The 21,727-nt window shown below is 37.0% G+C and overlaps 2 long non-coding RNA genes across 7 annotated transcripts in view; one reads left to right on the plus strand and one right to left on the minus strand.

Moving 5' to 3' along the window:
- Positions 1-3,970, minus strand: part of LOC147371357 (uncharacterized) — a 201,144-nt gene extending 197,174 nt beyond the window's left edge. For 2 of the 5 annotated variants that reach the window (XR_015164794.1, XR_015164793.1), the window contains exon 1: positions 3,743-3,949. This is a non-coding gene — a long non-coding RNA (uncharacterized LOC147371357). Of the gene's footprint in view, positions 1-3,742 lie in introns of all 5 variants that reach the window. The other 3 variants (XR_015164792.1, XR_015164795.1, XR_015164791.1) reach the window with 3 other exon arrangements.
- Positions 3,971-4,000: 30 nt separating this feature from the next.
- LOC147371359 (uncharacterized) overlaps positions 4,001-21,727 on the plus strand; it is a 42,120-nt gene continuing 24,393 nt past the window's right edge. Inside the window, exons 1-3 of one of the 2 annotated variants that reach the window (XR_015164797.1) lie at positions 4,001-4,071; positions 4,170-4,313; positions 6,470-6,572. This is a non-coding gene — a long non-coding RNA (uncharacterized LOC147371359). Of the gene's footprint in view, positions 4,072-4,169; positions 4,314-6,469; positions 6,573-21,727 lie in introns of those variants that run through there. The other variant, XR_015164796.1, reaches the window with a different exon arrangement.

Below are 21,727 nucleotides of genomic sequence, written 5' to 3' on the forward strand. Positions count from 1 at the left end.
TGAGTTTTCCAAATTTGCTGGCATATTGAGTGCAGCACTTTCACAGCATCATCTTTCAGGATTTGAAATAGCTCAACTGGAATGCTATCACCTCCACTATATATATATTTAGAATACACAAAACTATATATTTAGAAAACTCAAAAGAACAAACTGAAGAGTAAAGTTACTAGAAACAATTTAAAACATGAATCAGGAGACATTACAAAATCAAAATATAAAAGCAAAAGCCTTTCAATACATAAACCAAAGTGAGTTAGAAAAGTTAAAGGTAAATCAATCTTCTTTTAAATAGGAATAAAAAAAGATAAAACATTTAGGAAGAAACTTAACAATTGCATAGGACTTATACAGAGAAAACCTTCAAGCCCTAGTGAGGCATATTAAAAGCCTTGAATAAATGGAAACACGTAACTTGTTTGTGGAAAACAAAATGTCAGAATGTTAAGATGCTAATTCTCTCTAAATTAATCCATTGAATCAATATGACCTGCAATGAGGTAATTTGAAAGTAAAATTTTAACTTTGATCTGTTAAACATACAGAACTAGCCAAGGAAATTAAGAAAACTGAGGGAGAAGCACTACAGAATATTAAAGTATAATAGAGTTACATAAATTAGAGTAGCTTGATAGCAGTGAAGTTATAAAACCCTGGCTCTAAAATAATGCAGAAGAATCATCTAGGATGCATTTTAACTCTCAAACTTCCCTATGAGTCAAACACTAAAAATTCTGATTTTCTAGGTCAAGGCTAGAGCATAAAAATATGCATTTCTTATAACAAGATTCCCAGATGATAACAACACAAGTGAAGTACAATTATCCTTCTCTTAACTAATCTACCAATTTAACTGATGAGCTCTATTTCCACTATGAAACATAGCATTTGATGCCTTCTGCACACTGAAAACAGAGCCAATGGACCACATTCTGTTGCATTCACACTCTGTTCCCACAGGTGAGTCCATTGATTGCTTTCTTAGAAGCAAAACTAAAACTCAGAACTGTCTATACCTATATATACCAAATAATTACCTAATTTAATCAAATACTATGTAAGCCCACAAAATATAAGTTCTGAAAAAAGACTGTTTCTATGAAAACTAAGTTAAATGTTTTAGAAAAATACAACAGTAAATTGCTGAAAAAATAATTTGAACTAGAGTGGATGAGAAAACGCCAACAGACTAAGGTACAAATCAAAAAAAGCTAGAAGGATTCTCACTCGGATTACTCATGAAAGTCTTCCTCTAAGACTTGTCTCTCTTCTTATAAAGGTATAAGAGCATCATTAAATGCAAAATTGATGACACAAAAATTAACAGTAGAACCATAAATGCCTGAGATCTAATTCAAGAGACTGGCAAACATGCAGTCATACACTTTAAATTAAAATATTTATGGTATGATATATTTTTATGATTTTCTGCTCTAACCAGTTTTTATTATTATTATTAGATGTTGTTGTTGTTTATTCAGTAAGTCATGTCCAACTCTTTTGAGATCCCATTGACCATGGCCTGCCAGACTCTTCTGTTCATGGGATTTCCCATGCAAGAACACTAGAGTGGGTTGCTGTTTCCTCCCCCAGGGAAACTTTCCCATCCAGCAATCAAACCCTCCTCTCCTGCATCATAGGTAAATTCTTTACCACTGAACCACCAGGGGAGCCACCAGTTTTTTTGTTTTTTTGGGGGGTTTTTTTATTGTTAAATGAGAAAACACTAATGCCAATCATATTGGCTAAAGGGACATCTTCTCTAATGAACAACTATTTGAGAAACATAATAGACAAATAGGTCAATTAAATAGTGTTCAGAGATGGATTAAATAGGACATTTGGAAAATATGTATCCCAAATAGATGGGAAGAGGATAGATAAATCAATTAAGGATGTTGAGAATATCAACTATTCATTTAGAAAAATATTACACAGCTGTATCCTTTGTGGAGGGCTTCCCTGGTGGCTCAGCAGTAAAGAATCTGCCTGCCAGTGCAGTAGACACAGGTTTGCTTCCTGGGTCAGGACGATCTATTGAAGAGGGGAATGGCTACCCATTCCAGTATTCTTGCCTGGGAAATCTCATGGACAGAGGAGCCTGGTGGGCTATAGTCCATTGGGTCGCAAAGAGTCAGACACAACTTAGGTACTAAGCAACAACAATCCTTTTTGTATTCTTACCAAAAAGTTTGAAAATAAAAACAAATACATAACACATGAAGGTAAAATATTCAAGAAAGCACTAAATATTTAATTTAATTTACAATTATAATGAAGAAGACTTTTGAAGCATGACATTACATTTAATCATAAAGTATTAAAAGCAAGACAACAGGTCCAAGATAGAGTTGCTAATGCTAATCCCCACATCACCAACAGACAATCACCATTTTGGCTCTCCCAGAAAGGCAGTTTTAAACTAGTCAGTCAGGAACCACCTGATCAGCATTAGCAGGGTCATCTGCCTGATAGACTGGTGACATTTCTGAAGGAAAGCAACTTTGCATTCACCAACGGAACAGACTGGTTCCAAATAGGAAAAGGAGTACGTCAAGGCTGTATATTGTCACCCTGCTTATTTAACTTATATGCAGAGTATATCACGAGAAATGCTGGGCTGGAAGAAGCACAAGCTGGAATCAAGATTGCCGGGAGAAATATCAATAACCTCAGATATGCAGATGATATCACCCTTATGGCAGAAAGTGAAGAGGAACTAAAAAGCCTCTTGATGAAAGTGAAAGAGGAGAGTGAAAAAGTTGGCTTAAAGCTCAACATTCAGAAAATGAAGATCATGGCATCTGGTCCCATCACTTCATGGGAAATAGATGGGGAAACAGTAGAAACAGTGTCAGACTTTATTTTTTGGGCTCCAAAATCACTGCAGATGGTGACTGCAGAAATCAAAAGCCGCTTACTCCTTGGAAGGAAAGTTATGACCAACCTCAATAGCATATTGAAAAGCAGAGACATTACTTTGCCAACAAAGGTCCGTTTAGTCAAGGCTATGGTTTTTCCTGTGGTCAGGTATGGATGTGAGAGTTGGACTGTGAAAAAAGCTGAGCACCGAAGAATTGATGCTTTTGAACTGTGGTGTTGGATAAGACTCTTGAGAGTCCCTTGGACTGCAAGGAGATCCAACCAGTCCATTCTGAAGGAGATCAGCCCTGGGATTTCTTTGGAAGGAATGATGCTGAAGCTGAAACTCCAGTACTTTGGCCACCTCATGCAAAGAGTTGACTCATTGGAAAAGACTCTGATAATGGGAAAGATTGGGGACAGGAGGAGAAGGGAACGACAAAGGATGAGATGGCTGGATGGCATCACTGACTCGATGGACAGTGAGTGTGAGTGAACTCCGGGAGTTGGTGATGGACAGGGAAGCCTGGCCTGCTGCGATTCATGGGGTTGCAAAGAGTTGGACACGAATGAGGGACTGAATTGAACTGAACTGAACCTCTTCTTCACCTAGGTTGTTTCTTTGTTTGTTTTTTTCCCTTTTTCCTGCTCCCTTCTCCTTTAAAAAGTCTTTCATTTTGAACAGTTCTCCAGAGCTCCTCCTTTCCCTCTTCTAGACCAGATACTGCCCAATTCAAATTAATTTTTGCTCAAATAAACTCTTAAAATGTTTAGCACACTTCACTTTATCTTTTTAAACAGTTCTGTTAGTAACAGGAAGAAGCACAAACCGAAGGAGACCCCCGCGGCCCCAGGAACAACAAGCAAGGTGACGGGATACCTGTTGAGCTCCGAGCTCGTGGCGTCTCCCGCCTCGGGAGCTTCTGGGTCGGTCCGTCGGTCCCTCCTGGAGCCTTCGGGCTTCATTTGAAGGTTTCTTACTCCAGACATGGTCTGGAAACCAGTCGGGGTCGAACAGAGGGGCTGACTTAGAAACTCTGTTGGGAGTGGGATCACAGAACTGGTTCCGGGTCCGACTGGGTGCACTTAAGCAGGATTGGGCCCAGCGTGAGGAGTCAGGTGAATAAAATTTTAAGTCCAAACAAGCAGGTATCCTTACCCAGGGTAATCTTGCTTTACAGTGGCTGCAGCTGAGAACATTTAACTTGGGTACGCTTAGCTGTTTAGGAGGTACCTTAGTGAAAAGGGGTCTCAGGCCAGCACTCACTGTAAAGCTTAGAGGAAAAATTATTTCCCCTCCTCCTCAGGTTCTCCTGGCCAAGATGAGACCCCTGGGACACCCCACTGGCTCCAGAACCTGCAGGAACCTGGCAAACTGGCTGAACCCGGCAGAGGGTGAGAATTCTCTAAGTCAGCTCTCCAAGATCGTGGTGCCTGGCGGAGGAAGGAAGGTAAAACTTCATGTCATTCCTTTCTTTCCAGATTCGATTGGCAGGCAAATACATTTGTAAGATTTGGTCCGAATCGAATGGTGACTTGTGAATTTGCTATCGGGTCCCGACTGGTTGTTGACCTGTTTTCTCTCAGGGACAGCCATGCCCTTCTTGTCTCCTTTTGTGTCCTGAGAACTCGGCTTTCTGCCTAACTGGGGTATGTGAGTTCTTGGATTCTTGTGTGTGCAGGCAGCTCCATTGTCAGGTTGGGAGCCCCCCAAAATAGGGCCAGACAGAATTGTGGGTTGCACTCCATTGGCACTGGAGTGGTACTGACTGTTGCCATCTCAGGGATCCCGGCATGATGCATGCAAGTAGAGGGTTCTCAAGTGCCAATTCATGGGCCTAGAATCAAACCAAGACCCAGGTACCCAGAGCTCCCCACTCCCTCACCTCACCCCACCCTACCGACATCTTTCTCTTTTTTTGATCTCCCTGTGTCTAGTTGTCTCTCGGAATTAAGAGTTCTCCACTAGTGTCCTATTTATTAATCTTAGACAAGAATGTGTTTATATACCTATTAATGTTTACAAAATTACATTACTACTAACAGAATTGGCCTCAAAAAAGCTGAATTTTAGATTCACCTACAGGTAACTAAAGGATTATAACAAGAATAAAAATCAGCTGCCCTTTGGAAAAGATGACTTGGTGAGAAGTCAGAAGGATGTCTAACGATCTGGGGTGGCCACTGCATAATTGAGCAGCTTAAGTGAAAATTATGCATCCTTATTAAGTATGAACTCAATAACCAAGACTTTATTGATTAAAAATTATTCTAAAGAGTGTCTTGAAAAAGTATTATAATTTGTTATATTTTCTACTTTAATTTTTAAATAATGAGAAATTAATTGAAATACATTTTATTTATATTTAACTCAGAAATGTTAATATTTGATAGTTTAGAAATAAATAGAACAGATTTAGCAAATGTTATTAAAGACAAACCATGTAATATAAACATGAATTGTATCTTTTACTTAGTATTCTGGCTAACAGTAAAATCTACATCTATGCTTACATGGTGGCTTTTAGGAAATTTCAGAATATGGTAGATAATAAGTTGACCAGTGTTTGCTATTTAAAGAAAAAATTACTTGTACTTTTTTTTAAACTGCTGAGTTTCCCATATTGAAAATCTCATTGGTGAGAATCTGAGAATGAAGACAGGCATATTTCATTTGTATCCCCCAAAAGGATGGTAGTTCTAGAATTTTGTGTTGGGTAGGAACTAGAAATAGTTTCTTAGTGGAAGTTGACAGGACTGTTTAGTGAGCTGGGGCCCAGCGGGTATATACCAAAATCATGAAAAGAATTTCTAAGATCTCTGTGAAATATGATTTACTGAACAGAAAAGGATGCACGTCAGTTGAAGAGAATCAGAAATTTCAGTGAAACTGGGTCTCCTAATAGTTGTTTTTCTATCATCTATGAAATTAGCCATCTTCTGTGTTTGCTGTAGATTTTTCTTTTCCTAAAGTCTCAAAAAAAGGATGAATGGGACAACATCACTGAAAGGCTCTTTGGGGATTTTTCTAATGATAATTCATTCTGAGAAGGATCTCTGCACTCCTGTGGCATAGCTTTGCACCTGCAATGCAGTATAGTTTTATGCTCTCAGATAACCAATGGTTTCTGTCTATGATATGAGTGCTTTAGTGTCTTAATATACATGAGAAATACCTGGGATTAAATTTAGTGCTATATTTAGCAAAAGTGAATGCTTCTTCATACTAAAACTAAATATATATTTCCTTTTGCATTTTTTGCCAAGATAGTCACTATTTATTCAGGGAAAAAATGGCTTCCTCTCACCACACACACACACACACACACACATATATATATATATATATATATATATATATATATATATGCTATTCCTACCCTACATACTTTTTGACCCAGGCCAGAATACTGGCATAGGTAGCTGTTCCCTTCTCCAAAGGATCTTCCCAATCCAGGGATTGAACCCAGGTCTCCCACATTGAGGGCAGATTCTTTTTTACCAGCTGAGCCACCAGGGAGGCCCAAGAATAATGGAGTGGGTAGCTTATCCCTTTTCCAGCAGATTTTCTGACCCAGGAATCAAACTGGGGTCTCCTGCATTGCAGGCAGATTCTTTGAGCTTCTACAAGTTCCAGTACTTTGGCCACCTGATACAAAGAACTGACTCACTGGAAAAGACCCTAATGCTGGGAAAGATTGAAGGTAAGAGGAGATGGGGATGACAGAGGATGAGATAGTTGGAGGGCATCACCAACCCGATGAATGATGAACGTGAGTTTGAGCAAGCTCTGGGAGTGGGGATGGACAGGGAAGTCTGGCGTGCTACAGTCCCTGGGGTTGCAAAGTCGGACACGACTGAATGATTGAACTGAACTGAACCCTATCCACACACATCCACACTGACACACAAATTTTCAAGGCTTATCATGTGTCAAATATGATATTTGTACCCTGGAGGCACAGAACTAACAAGTGATATTATACTACTGCACCAGAGAGTCATAAATGTGGACAAATCACAAAGTTCTAGTGGTGTGAGAGGAGAGGACAATTGTCACTTAGATGTGTCTCCTGCCCAACCCTCTCATTTCATGGAGGAATGAAATTGCAATCATAAGTAAACAATAAAACACCTTTTAAAAAAAAATATACAAAAATTGGAGGCCAAACCTCACAGCTTTAATACACTGAGGGAAACGTAATTTTACAGGCATGGGGAAAGGTGTTCTCTTCCCTCTTGCCCAGAGTATAGAAGGATGTTCAGGCTTCAGGAGTTTCACAGAAATCAGCTCTGCTGGGGCCCCATGGAGGAAGGAGGGGGGTTTGTTGTAGGCATGTAGTGCAGTATGCAATAACAGTATCTAGGAGAAGTGATAATAATAGCAGCATGAAAAGGCTGCTAGAAATAAGGAAAGGAAGCAAGCTGTGGATACCACGTTGTACACTACAAGACTTATGTCTGAGTAGACAGGAGAATCTGCCTAGAGTTCAGTTGGGAGCGGAAATGGCAATATATGGCTTGGAATACATACAGTGTGATGCTGTGTTGAAAGTAAACAGTGTGTGTCTATAACACATCATAAACAGAGAAGTACAAATAGAATCCCTGTGTAGACAAACATGGTAAGTGTTAAGAGCAGTTAACACTGGGTGGTTGGATAGCTGCAACTTGAATATTCTTTATATAATTTTATGTTTTCCATGTTTCCTGTGATTGGAAAGTATGCTTTATAAGATGCAGTACTTTATAATAAGAACAGTTAACAATGTTAAGATGATTTTCATCTTTACTCTTATTTGGTCAGTAAAAATCATGAAAACAAATTGGTGCATTATGAAAATTCTCTAGATAGACATCTAGCTTTAGAAATTACAAAGTTACTGAATTGTTCTATTTGAATTAGCACTTTAAATATAAGGTTAATTGTTATGTTTAGCTTTATCTCAAAGGTATAGAATAACAGTCTATAAAATCTTTTATTATTTTTGTTGGAGCATATATTTACCTACCAATTGAACTTAGTTTTTAAAAAAGGAAAAGCCACGTATTCTTTCAAGGATGAAATTATAAACGTTTCCTTTTAAATCATATTATTGTATTAAATTGTACAAATAACTACTTCCTAGTTGAATTTTATCTTTTATTTACCATCCAGATGCAATGGAGAAAAAATTAAAAAATAAAATTCTAGGCTATATAAAAATACTGCTAACATAACATTTATTCTCCATTTAGATAGCAGTGCAGGCACACGGCAGAGGAACTATTTCCATATGGCATGCATAAACACCCTGGTTAGTGGTCCCTGAAGAGTTTCTGTGCTGTAATATGTTTGAATGCTGGGGAAATATTTCTATAGAATTTTCCACATTTTTTTACTTTTTCTTATAAGTTTTTCATATTTATTTTAAATCATATGTCTTTATTACTACTTTTTTTATATAAAGTACTCTTAACAACTGTCAAATCTGTTGAATATCTTTGCTTACTGTGTTCTGCTTTCCTTGAAGATAGAAAACTGATTTCTAAGGAAAACCAAAAATATATATATATGTATATAATGTATGCATGTATACCTTTGTATATCAGATCAGATCAGTCACTCAGTCGTGTCCGACTCTTTGCAACCCCATGAATCGCAGCACACCAGGCCTCCCTGTCCATCACCAACTCCTGGAGTTCACCCAGACTCACGTCCATCGAGTCAGTGATGCCATCCAGCCATCTCATCCTCTGTCGTCCCCTTTTCCTCCCATTATCAGAGTCTTTTCCAATGAGTCAACTCTTTGTATGAGGTGGCCAAAGTACTGGAGTTTCAGCTTTAGCATCATTCCTTCCAAAGAACACCCAGGGCTGATCTCCTTCAGAATGAACTGGCTGGATCTCCTTGCAGTCCAAGGGACTCTCAAGAGTCTTCTCCAACACCACAGTTCAAAAGCATCAATTCTTCGGCGCTCAGCCTTCTTCACAGTCCAACTCTCACATCCATACATGACCACAGGAAAAACCATAGCCTTGACTGGATGAACCTTTGTTGGCAAAGTAATGTCTCTGCTTTTGAATATGCTATCGAGGTTGGTCATAACTTTCCTTCCAAGGAGTAAGCGTCTTTTAATTTCATGGCTGCAGTCACCATCTGTAGTGATTTTGGAGCCCAGAAAAATAAAGTCTGACACTGTTTCTACTGTTTCCCCATCTATTTCCCATGAAGTGATGAGACCAGATGCCATGATCTTCGTTTTCTGAATGTTGAGCTTTAAGCCAACTTTTTCATTCTCCACTTTCACTTTCATCAAGAGGCTTTTTAGTTCCTCTTCACTTTCTGCCATAAGGGTGGTGTCATCTCAATATCTGAGGTTATTGATATTTCTCCTGGAAATCTTGATTCCAGCTTGTGCTTCTTCCAGTCCAGCGTTTCTCATTATGTACTCTGCATATAAGTTAAATAAACAGGGTGACAATATATAGATGTGTACATATATGTACATGCAAACATACATACATATCATAGACAAAGAAGTCTGATGGGTTAAAGTCCATGGGTTCGCAAAAGAGTCAGACACCTCTTAGCAAGTAAACCACCACATAGATACATACAGGACATCATGGGATTTATGCTTGAAAAATAAATGATAGCAGACAAATAACTGGTAGGAAGAGATGTGGCAGAAAGGGGTTTTCCTGTCCTTGTCAATTCTCAAGGGAGAATTGACACCAAACTCAGGAAAAACAAATAAGGTTGCTTTAATCAACTTCTCCCTTCCATTTTTTGGATATATCTCTGTTAATACATTTCCCGTTGTGTTTCTCAGAAACTTAATCCCTGGAAATAGTACTGGAAAAAATATCATGGTCAAGAAATATGGGAGAAAGCTACACAGTAATATTTCTTTCTGTAAGAACATTAGAATATTAAAGGCTCTAAGAAATCCTGTGATAAATCTGTCCAGTTTTTCCCAAATATCTACTGCAATGAAGATGTATTTAAAATAATACTAAATGGCACCCATACAACACATTATCCAATCCATGGATGTCATTATCACACTTACCTTTTAGACAATAAAGTCATAAATGTTCTAAATTTTAATATTTTTCTGAGTTTTCTTCCTTTTCGTTGTTAATTCTTGCGTCTTTCCACTATTGTTCCCCCACTTGCTCACAAACTTTTAACTATTTCATTTGTTTACTTAGTCACTAATGTTTATCTAAACACCTGCGCTATTTGCTACATTAGGTTCATGTAACTGTTTCTCATTCGCCTTCCTTCCTCTCTTTGTTACTAATTACCCTTTTCAAAACCTGAGTATTTGCATGGACCCTTCCTTCTGTTTCAACTATTTTCCTCCAACTTCAACTTGCAAATTTGTATTTATCCCCTTTTGCCACCCCTACACACAAATGCAGAGGGTTAGGTATGTTCACTACCTGCTACCTTAGTTCTGGGTGTTTTGATTATCACAGCACACTTATGTAATTGGCCTTGCATTTATCTCTCACGCTACACACTCTGAGAGGTAGAAACCTTTCTGTCCTTTCCGCTGTTACATTCTCCGAATCTACTATAATGTGCAGAGTATGTACACGTTTGTGAAATTAATAAATGGATAATACTGCTAACACACATGTATTCTTCAACAATTCCTGAATATGTTTATTCAGGAATGTTATGAGTATGTTAAGAGTATGTTATTATAAGTATTTCATTGTTTGAGTGCAGTTGCTCTTGTAAAAACTTACATTGTTGAGTAAATTGGTATTTTCCATGATTGAATGATGATTTGTTTATGCAGCATTGATTCCATGGAGACAGGTTACAGCACCTTGTAGTCTAAGTTTAACAGTTCTTCACAAATACTAATCTGAACCAATCAATTTTTGAAAAGTGACTTTGTACTTATAGACATACCTAGTCAGAACAGCAAAAACATCCTCTGTTTGGTAAAAAATACATTTTTTTTTTTTTGGTAACTACCATCCTAACACTTAATCATTCCCCTTCTTTAAAAACTACTTAAAGACTATCAGACGCCCCCAAATCCCAAACAAAGATACATTTAAAGTCATCTACATTTGAATGAAAAATATACGGTGATTAACTATATTACATGCTTGGTTTGTTTAAAATATGGTATGATATGAAGACCAAAAAATTCTCTTTACTGAAAGTGGATCATATCTAATTGCAGTACAGCACACTGGAAATTTAAACACAGAGAAGGATAATATAATGAAAAAAACTTCATGAAATGCATCACTTCATGCCAAGAAAATATTAAATATGTATTATGTCTTGATAGGTTGATTCATTTGGCTTATCAATAATTAATCAGTCTGAAAGCTCCAGATAATTGATAAATATCAAAGACTTTTAGTAGCATAGAATCTACAGACTTCATATGTCAATGGAAATGAACAAAAGTTTTAAAAAAGGGTACTTTAAAATGAATAAACTAAATCTAAAAGGTTCATATTCTGAAATGGTTGCTTTTATAAAGAAATGAGCGTGATGACAGGCAGGTAAAAACAATACCATCTCTAGGAATAGTTAGATCATCTGCATGAGAAAAATGCCAACAAAGCAAGCTTGCTGCCAGTTCCTCTTTTGAAAATATTAGATATGCATCCAACTCACAATCAGTCTGGGCGGAGAAGGAAGAAATAATTTACACAAATGAAATTGACAGATTATCACTTCAGCCATTTGTATTAATTCTATTCTCCAAATATATAAGAAAAGTTAGAATTAACCATGTTGAATTTCCTTTGTGTTTCATAACTCAACTCAAAAAATCAACTCCTTTATGTTTCTCTTTCAATTGTAATAACCATAATTTTGAGAATTATAATAATAATGATTGATATTTTACTTTCTCACAGTCCCTGTCACTAATGTGTGTACTTTAATGTCTGTGATGCCACAGAGTCCATTCTATGAGCAGGAATCTTATCTGTTTTCTTTATCACTATGTGCCCCCAGACTAAAACATCTCCTGGCATTTAGCAGGCATACAGTAGGTATCCCACACAATTCTTAGTGGAGTGGAATAATATATTCCACTAAGAATGAATGAATATTCAGTATATGAGACAGGCAAAGAAGGAGAGCCCTTGGACAAACACAGAGATTCTTGTAAGACTTCTTAGAAGAGAAATTTCCTTCAGTCTTTTATTCTGTACACTCAAAATTTCAGGTGCTTCTAAAACTTCTTCTAATAATATAGTTTCTAGGTCTTACCAGTTTCACAATCCAAGTAACTGTTTATTTGACAAATCCCAGTTGTAAATCTCTAAAAATTTTTGATTTTTGATTAAAAAAATATTGATTCAAAACTGAATACAATAATGCCAAAAGAGTCTGTCTGGCACAGAGAATAGAATAGTCAGATGTGTACTTATGATTTATTCCTTGCATTTCTATTAGTCCAAACTAAGAATAGGTCCCTCCCTGTGTCCTGCATCATTTGAGTGAAAAGTTGATTGACAGCTTTAGGTTATATAGCTTTTCTCCTAGTGTGCAGGTGCTTACCCATAAGTGCCCAAGCGAAATCCATGGTGGATTTCCACAATGCTAATTTATTATAATCATGGCATGATATACCCCAGGACCCTTTGAGTCATCTCTTACGTCTTGGTGCACCTGTGCCAACCTGTGCTGGCAGTTTTATCTTGCTTTGTCACGATGATGCGCTGGAAACCAAGTAGTGGTCCTTGACCACAAGAGGGAAGATTGCTAGGTGTGTTTTGATCACCATTGTCCAAGCAGGGGAGGGAAAGATGACTGCATCCAGGATGGGGTGCGGCCCACTCACGTTTGACTAACGTCACCTGGCAATCATACTGCTGCTAAACTTCTTTCTGCTGCTGCTGCTAAGTCGCTTCAGTCGTGTCCGACTCTGTGCCATCCCATAGATGGCAGCCCACCAGGCTCCCGGTTCCCTGGGATTCTCCAGGCAAGAACACTGGAGTGGGTTGTCATTTCCTTCTCCAGTGCATGAAATTGAAAAGTGAAAGTGAAGTCGCTCAGTCGTGTTCGACTGTTAGCAGCCCCATGGACTGCAGCCCACCAGGCTCCTCCATCCATGGGATCTTCCAGGCAAGAGTACTGGAGTGGGGTGCTATCGCCTTCTCTGAAACCTCTTTCTACAGAGTGACAATTCATAAATACCAAAATACTGACGTTTACTTTTATTCCATAAAATTACCTCTTATTTATCTCAGCCTGTATTCTAAACTATTGAGATCAGTTTTTTTAATTGAGTTATAATTGATCTAAACTATATTAGTTTTAACAGTACAGCATTATGATTTTATATATGTATATATGGTAAAGTGATTACTACAGTGAATTTACTTAACATCCATCATCACACCTGGTTAAAAGTATTTTTTTCTTGTGATGAAAGCTTTTAATATCTACTCTCTTTGTTGCATGTGTGCTCAGTTATATCTGAGTCATTGCAACCCCATGGGCTCTAGCCTGCCAGGAATTTTCCAGGCAAAAATACTGGAGGGGATTGCCATTCTACTCCAGGGGATCTTCCCAACTCAGGGATCAAACCAGCATCTCTTGTGTCTCCTGCATTGGCAGGCAGATTAGTAACTTTCAAATTTATAATACAGTATTGCTAACTAGAGTTACCAGCTTTGCATTACATCCCTAGGATTTACAGAAAGTTTGTACCTTTTGACCACCTTCACCTACTTCAACTGAGATTATTTTGAACATTCTTTTTATCATCCATCATATTAGTTACCTCACTTAGCTTTTTTGTCAACAACAAACTTTAGTAACATGGTTTCTCTGTCACCTTCCAAATTATTGATTAAAACGTGGGTGATTAATCAATATTTTTCTACTACTAAACCAGTTCCAAATTGATCTTTGACTTGACTGCTGTATCTATTTTTCTACAGTGATAATGAAAGAGATTTTGTCATGTTCCTCATGTATCACCAACTTCAATTTTTTAATAAAGGTTTCTCTTCTTTTTTCAAGATGGAGGTTTTTTAATTGATAGAAAAACTAGAAAGCAAGGAAGTTGATGCATACATATTAACATAAATAGTAATAGATTTTAACACTTAAATTCATTTCTTATAACTAGAAAAAATAGCATTTAACTTTATTTTGATCCAAATAAATACTGATTTTTATATTTAGAAGTTAACGTCTCAAATTCAGTTGCTAATTTTGTCTTTCATATATTTTGCTGTGCAAATAAAAATAAAGATTTATTAAGAAATGTTTTTGGTGTGTAACTGATTTACAATGTTGTGTTAATTTCAGGTGTGCAACAAAATGAATCAGTTATACATATACATACATCCGCTCTTTTTTAGATTCTTTACCCATACAGCCATTACAGAGTATTGAGTAGAGTTCCCTGTGCTATACAGTAGGTCCTTATTAATTATCTATTTTATATATAGTAGTGTGTATATGTCAATCCCAATCTCCCAATTTATCCCTCCCTGCCCTCAGCCTGGTAACCATAGATTTGTCTTCTATAGGACATATTTTGAAATTTGAGACAATATAGAGATTGCAAGTAACTAATTTGAACTAATTTTGTTAGTAAATATGAAAATCTGAAATAATAATTTTCTGGAAAATAAGCTTATCAAAATTGACAATAAAAAATAGTCTAAAAAGAACCTACCAAAAAAAAGCAATTTTAAAACTATCAAAGAGATACTCTGCTCTCCAAAAATATTGTTAGTCCCAGTTGACTTCACAAGGAAAATTATATGTAATTTAATCTACCCAGGAGAAAAAGGAGTAAAACTTTTTAGTATTTTTTTCTCTGTTATATAAGAAAACAATTTTGATTTTGCATACAAAGAACAACCATTATGAATTATTAATGGGATAAAATGTCAGCAAACATGATTAAATCCCTAGGAATAATTTTAACAAGAAGGTTATGTTTCAGTAATAAATGTTCCAAATGTCTTTGGTTTATTAGAAGAAATGTTTGTTCCTCATTTATATTCCACATCTATGGAGAGTTACCTCCAAAAAATTTTCATGTTTTCTTTGGGGATGAAGGCTGAAAAAGCACCATCTATCAGGGACACGTTGACCTCATGGCAAAGGGAAAGGCTGATAGTCCTTAAACTTTCTGTCGATAAGTAATATCTGTCACAACTCATGTGCTCAGAGGAAGTAATGTGGCCAAATCGATGATAGTTGAATGAGGAGTTATAATCTTTCACAAGGATTAGAGGTAAAAAATTAGTACAAAATAACAACAACAAAATCTACTTCCTGAATTAATTGTAACCCGGATAACAAACCTGATTTAAAAAGAAATACATGGTTGTATCTCACTTATGAATGCCGATGCAAATGATCAGTAAGATGAATGAGAGTTTATTACTCCACAAACTGGGATTCATTCCATGTATTAAAACATAATAATTTAACAGTAGAAAAATATAATAACTATCTTGTTAATACATCTAGGAAAAAGTGTGATCAATTCCATAGACACTGAAAAAGCATTCAACAAAAATTTAACACTCATTTTTGTTGTAAAAATCCTCATTAAAATAGGAACTGGTTGGTACTTTCTTATAACAGTATGCCAGCATTATATGCAATGGGACCACACTGGAGGCATTTAAATAAAATGATACTGCAAACAGGTTCTCTGACAGCATTGTAATAATAGTCTACTAAATGTATTAGGCAGTGAATTGAGATAATAAAAGAAAATTAAAGACATTAAAAATTAAAAATAGAAAAGATTAAACTATAACTACTTTCAGCTGTAATTGTGTATGTGGAAACAGAAAAGAATCTATAAAAGTTCTACAAAAACAAAAAAAATTTAGGTTAGTACCTTGGTATTCAGAAAAGAATTTCCTCCATTTTATACAAAGAATAACTATTAGGGGACAAAGCTGTAAAGTAAATATTGCAATTACCATAGCAGCAAAATGACAAAATACCTAGGAATAAACTTAAGAAATATACAAGACCTATATGAGAAAAATTGAAAGGCCATAAAAGTAGGTTTAAACAAATGGTAAGATTTTCCATATTTATAATTAGGAAAACAATTTTATAATGACATCAAATCTCTTTATGTATATAAATGTAATATTATCCCTATAAAATTACTAATACATTTTAATTAAACTGTACAACTGAAAGTTTTAAAAGAAAAAAGCCAAAAAGCAAGAGTAGCATGTCTGAAAAAAGGAGAGCAACAAGGTGGGAACAGCCCTATTGGTTATTAAAATATAAAGCCTCAAAGTTTAAATAGAAGGTCTAGAAATATACCCAGATATATTAATGGACTTATGATATTAATGAATATTATTGGGCAATTGCAGAGAAGGCAATGGCACCCCACTCCAGTACTCTTGCCTGGAAAATCCCATGGATGGAGGAGCCTGGTAGGCTGCAGTCCATGGGGTCACTAAGAGTCGGACAAGATTGAGCAGTTTCACTTTCACTTTTCACTTTCATGCATTGGAGAAGGAAATGGCAACCCACTCCAGTGTTCTTGCCTGGAGAATCCCAGGGATGGGGGAGCCTGATGGGCTGCTGTCTCTGGGGTTGCACAGAGTCGGACACAACTGAAGCAACTTAGCATTGGACAATTGTGTAGTCATCTTGAAAAAGGTAAAGTTGGATCTTTACTTCATATTATACTCCAGAATAAACTCTAAATCAAAAATTTGAGAATAAAAATAAAATCATGATCTATCTAGAGAACCTCAAATGTTAAAGAATCTGCCTGCAATGCAGGAGACATGGGTTTGATCCTCGGGTCAGGATGATCTCCTGGAGAAAGGAATGGTTTGCCCACTCCATCTTGCCTTGAGAATTCCATGGATAGAGGAGCCTGGCAGGCTACAGTCCATGGGGTCGAAAAGAGTTGGACATGACTGAGTGACTAACACTTTCGGTTTTAATCTAGAGAACAGAGGGACAAAAAAAGACTAACACTTGAAAAAATCCTCTTGATTGAGCTATGGAGATGTAGTTACTTTTCAGTTTAGTGGCTTGGAGGTCACAGCAGTCTGTAGTACCAGGGAAACAGAAGCTGGATAGCTAAGTACATAGATAGATAGATAGATTTAATTCAAGGAATTGGTTTAGATTATTATGGAAGGTAGATGTAGGGGTGGGGCTGGCTAGGCAAGACCAACATCTGGAGTACAGACCATCAGGAAGGACAGGCTGAAAATATGCATGGAGGCACTGACGCTGCACTCAACAGGTGGAATTTCTTCTTCCTCTCAGAGACATCATTTCTGCTCTCAAGTTCTTTCCACTGGTTATTTCAGGCCTATCCAGATTACTGAGGATACTCTCCTTTACTGTATCTATAAAATGCCTTCACAGCAACACCTTGTTTGCATTTGATTGAATAAACCAGGGGAGTAGCCTCTCCAAGCTGACACAAAAAACTGTCCATCCCATGGGAAAACAAATGTTCTCAAGGGAGGGCTGTGTTCTATCTCAGTGTCCAAGAGACATCATATTAAAGTTATTTTAAAAAATTAAGAAATGCTCTTTTCCTACCTTTCAATATGTTGTAAGTTTTTTCTCGAGAAATATGTAGGATAAAAGCAAAAGAAGTGTTAAGTATAGTGAAAGTGAAAGTCACTCAGGCGTGTCTGTCTCTTTGCGACACCATGGACTATACAATTGCAAATTAAGGAATGAAAGTAGTAACTTCAAGAACCTGTTGCTGCTGCTCCTGCTGCTTCTGCTGCTAAGTCACTGCAGTCGTGTCTGACTCTGTGCGACCCCAGAGACGACAGCCCACTAGGCTCCCCCGTCCCTGGGATTCTCCAGGCAAGAACACTGGAGTGGGTTGCCATTTCCTTCTCCAATCAAGAACCTGTTAGGAAATTAGAAAAAACACTAGGTATTTCAAGCACAAAGGGAATTAATACAGAAGAAAAAACTGGGAGTTTACAGAAAAATTGGAAAAGCTTAAAGAAAAATATAAGGAATAAACAGTTACTAGTTCTTTAGATCACAAAGCAGCAAACTGCAATCAAGGTCAGAAAACCACCACACAAGTTCAAAAAGCCCCATTTGCTCTCAACCCCCAGCCCAATGACTGGCAGTGGAACATGGAGTCTAGCTGGATGCTGCAGAAACACACATCTACTCAAGCTTAATGCAACTGCCAGAGGAAGAATGGTTTTTGCTTCTCTTTTACTTTCCAAATCTTCTGTGAGCACCTCTTATTAGAAGAGCATAAATTGCATCATAATTGTTAAACCAACATATCCTAGAAATGTAATCTCCAGATTTTCAGTCCCTTGTGATAGAGTAGAAAGCATAGAAAAGAGTGGAAATGAATGACACAGCCAACAAAGAGATTCAGAAACAAATCAGCATCAAGAAATTGCAACATACTTCATGAAGGCATAAACCAGATGGAAGGGTTCTGATAAAGAAACAAAGTAGAAAAGGCAGCAGTCTAGAATATGCAAATGATCACGCTGCAGTGAATGAGGTAGCCCATTCTTGCAGTGTAATTATAAACAGGCATAGCCTCAGGGTGAACAGGTATAGAAGATAAAGAAAAGGTGAATGTACGGATAAAGATTAATTAAAGATCTTTTTATTAACCACTGTCCCAGTTGCTCCCATCTCTACAATCTTATCCACAATCAAAAAGAATTTAAAGTGACCAAAATCAATTTATTTTCTCTAAATACTTGTGGGAAGGTAAATAAGGGGAACTCATATAAGCATTAACACCCAATGCATACCCCTCATCATGTTATTGGTGAGGCAACTGACCTTTTGTACATTGAAAACAAGGCTATATTTTGCAGCTCCTCCTATTGAGAAGTAGAATCTCTTTTCCAATCCCTGGAATCTGGACTGCTCCTTGTGACTTATTTTGAACAACAGAATGTGGCAAAAATGACCCTATGTGAGTTCTGGAAACTCATGTCCTCGTCCACTTGGAATCCCAGCATGGAAGACCACATAAAGAAGCCTGCCTCCCAGTCTGGCCCTGCCTTCTGAGCCTCAAAATTGAGATCGTCAATCTCAGCCAAACTTCCAACCGAATGAACCCACGTGAAGTAAAGTGAAGTCGCTCACCTGAAGTCGCTCAGGTGTTTCTGACTCTTTGTGACCATGGACTGTAGCCTACCAGGCTCCTCCATCCATGGGATTCTCCAGGCAAGAATACTGGAGTGGTAGCCATTTCCTTCTCCAGGGAATCTTCCCAACCTAGGGATCGGACCCTGGTCTCCCGCATTGCAGGCAGATGCTTTACCCTCTGAAGCAGAAGGGAAATCCCTGGTAGGGGAGTGAGTGAACCCAAATGAAACAAGCAGAAGAGGATGAGAAGTACTTTGTGGTGGTGGTGGTTAGCCACAGAGTCTGTCTACAAAAAAAGGCTAAGTTTAATGTTACTCAAGCTTCAGCTCCCTGCACACTCCACACAATTAAAATTTGTCCTGTCCACAAACTCACCATTGCTTCCCTTTCTTTGGTTTTAACTTGTTCAAATACTGCATACTCAAGGAGGTCTTTTCTAACTACCTTATATTAAATTATAACCACAATCAGCACCACCCTCTCCTAGGAGACAGAGATTTCTGTTTGTGTCATTCACTACAATTTACTGAGTAGTCTCCCAAGTCTCCTGCATTGCAGGTAGATTTTTTACCCACTGGGGCTTTCCTGGTGGCTCAGATTGTAAAGAACCTGCCTGCAATGCAAGAGACATGGGTTCAATCTGGATTTGGAAGATCCCTTGGCGAAAGGATGGCTACCTATTTCAGTATTCTTGCCTGGAGAATCCCATGGACAGAGGAGCCTGACAGGCTACAGTCAGTGGGCTTGCAAAGAGTTGCAAAGGACTGAAAGTGAAATACTTTTACTTTCACTTTTTTCTTTGCTTACTGAGCCATTCAGCCATACCCTGAATTAATAAGGTATGAGCAGTAAAATATCAATTCTAAGAACACTCACCTTTGAGTGAAAGAGGGATCATAACTTTGGGCCTATAAAGATGGAAATGTAATTTTCTAGCATCCCCTAAGGGATCAATAGGGAATAATATTTGTTTTATGACCATAATGTGAATGCTATTTACTGGTTTTCATATTTTAAAATTTATAGATAAATTATACAAGACAATTATTAAATAAAACATAAATGTTATTAATCTCAACAACAAAAAAATGAAAGCCTCCATAATAGATATTAGAAAAATAAGTGGGGAAGAAATAGGGCTATAATAACTCTATTGTACATAATGGGAAGAGAAAAATAAAAGCTTTGTCTAAAGTCAGTGGAACAAGAATTAGGTGCTTAATCTAGTATTAAATCATAAAGATGACTTGTGGGAAAAGGGAAAATAATGACTATCAAAGCCTGGGAAGATAGCAAAAACCAGTTTGAAGTAGAAGAGGCAAGTGACTGAGTATAGATTAAATTTTCTTATTTTCCAGAGAGAAGTTGCTAGTAAGGTAGCATAAACACACTGTTTAGATTTTCAAATGTAGCCACCAGAAGAACCAAAACCGAAATGGTTAAAAGAATTTACCTCTGACATAGGAGCCTGGAATAATGGAAGGGTACCTGTTGTTTTTCTTATAAAGTCAATGGTAAAATTTTTTAACTGTATGCACAATTTTTTCTATTTTTAGAAATAGTAATAATAAAATGAATGGATAAAATTTACCTAAATATAAAACAAAAATGAAGTGTTCATCTTGAGGAAAGTGAAAATGATTGAACTTTTCTAGACATTCTTTTTTAGACCAGAAACAAGTCTTCATAGTCAAAGTAAAATGAAAGAGAAACTCGTGAGGTAGTAAAACTGTGTAATGTACAAGGAACTTTGGGAAATTAAGGGCACCAGTGTCCCTCACTCAATGTCTTGTTCACTCTTATGGTGTTCACAGATGGCAGAAGACTAAAGCAATGCAAGGAGTCCTGTATAAGTTTGCAGTGCTCTGGCTTACTTGTTGCACCAGGACCTCTCTGTAACTCTGACTGTAATTCTTTAAGTTATTTCAGTTTGATTTCCTACAAACAGGAGTTCAGTCTCTGTGAACACTATGTATTTGTAGGTCAAGCAGCAATACAATCAATCTTTCTTCTAACTTAGAAGTACAAAACGTTTTCTGAAATTTTGGGGGAAAAGTAAATTGGGTCTTATGATAGTCAAATGTCTTATGAACTTAAGAAGAGTTCATCATATTCTCTCCTCCTAATGTATTCTTTATTGACTCTGTGTTCAAAACTACATCCTGAAACTCAGCAGAGCTGTAAACTTACTGAGTGGTTCAATAGACATAAAAAATCTTTTTAAAAATCACAGTACTTTTTAAAAAATTAAATAGGAAGAGGGAAAAGCAAGAAAACTGTGTAATCTCTATAGTCAAAACATATGGTTTAAAATTAAGAAAATCACAAAACTGATGCACCACTAAATGCAATGCAGTATCCTAAATTGACTTCTGGAATAGGGAAAGGACGTGAGTGGAAAAATTGGTGAAATCCTAATAAAGTCAGAAATTTAGTAAGTAGTAATATACCAGTGTCAACCTTAGTTTTAGCAAATGAACCATGTTTATATGAAATGTTAACATCAGGAGAAACTGGGTAAAGCAGAAACTGTCTACTATCATTGTCAGTACCTGGGATGGGAGAGTAGGCAGGAACAAAGTATTACTGTGACCTTGTAAAGAAAATATTTGACACAAGAGCAAAATGATTAGCCTGTTCCTTCTGATAGAAGCAAGAAATACAGAATGTCTTGACTCAGCCAAACATTTATATCTGTCCCGCCTAGTGTCCATTCAGGTTGCTATAACAGATACCATAGACTGGATGGCTTATAAAAAAACAAATTTG

Source organism: Bos grunniens, chromosome 5 (genome assembly GCF_055505025.1).
Source record: "Bos grunniens cultivar Pamir isolate PY7600 chromosome 5, Bosgru_T2T1.0, whole genome shotgun sequence".
NCBI lineage: Eukaryota > Metazoa > Chordata > Mammalia > Artiodactyla > Bovidae > Bos > Bos grunniens.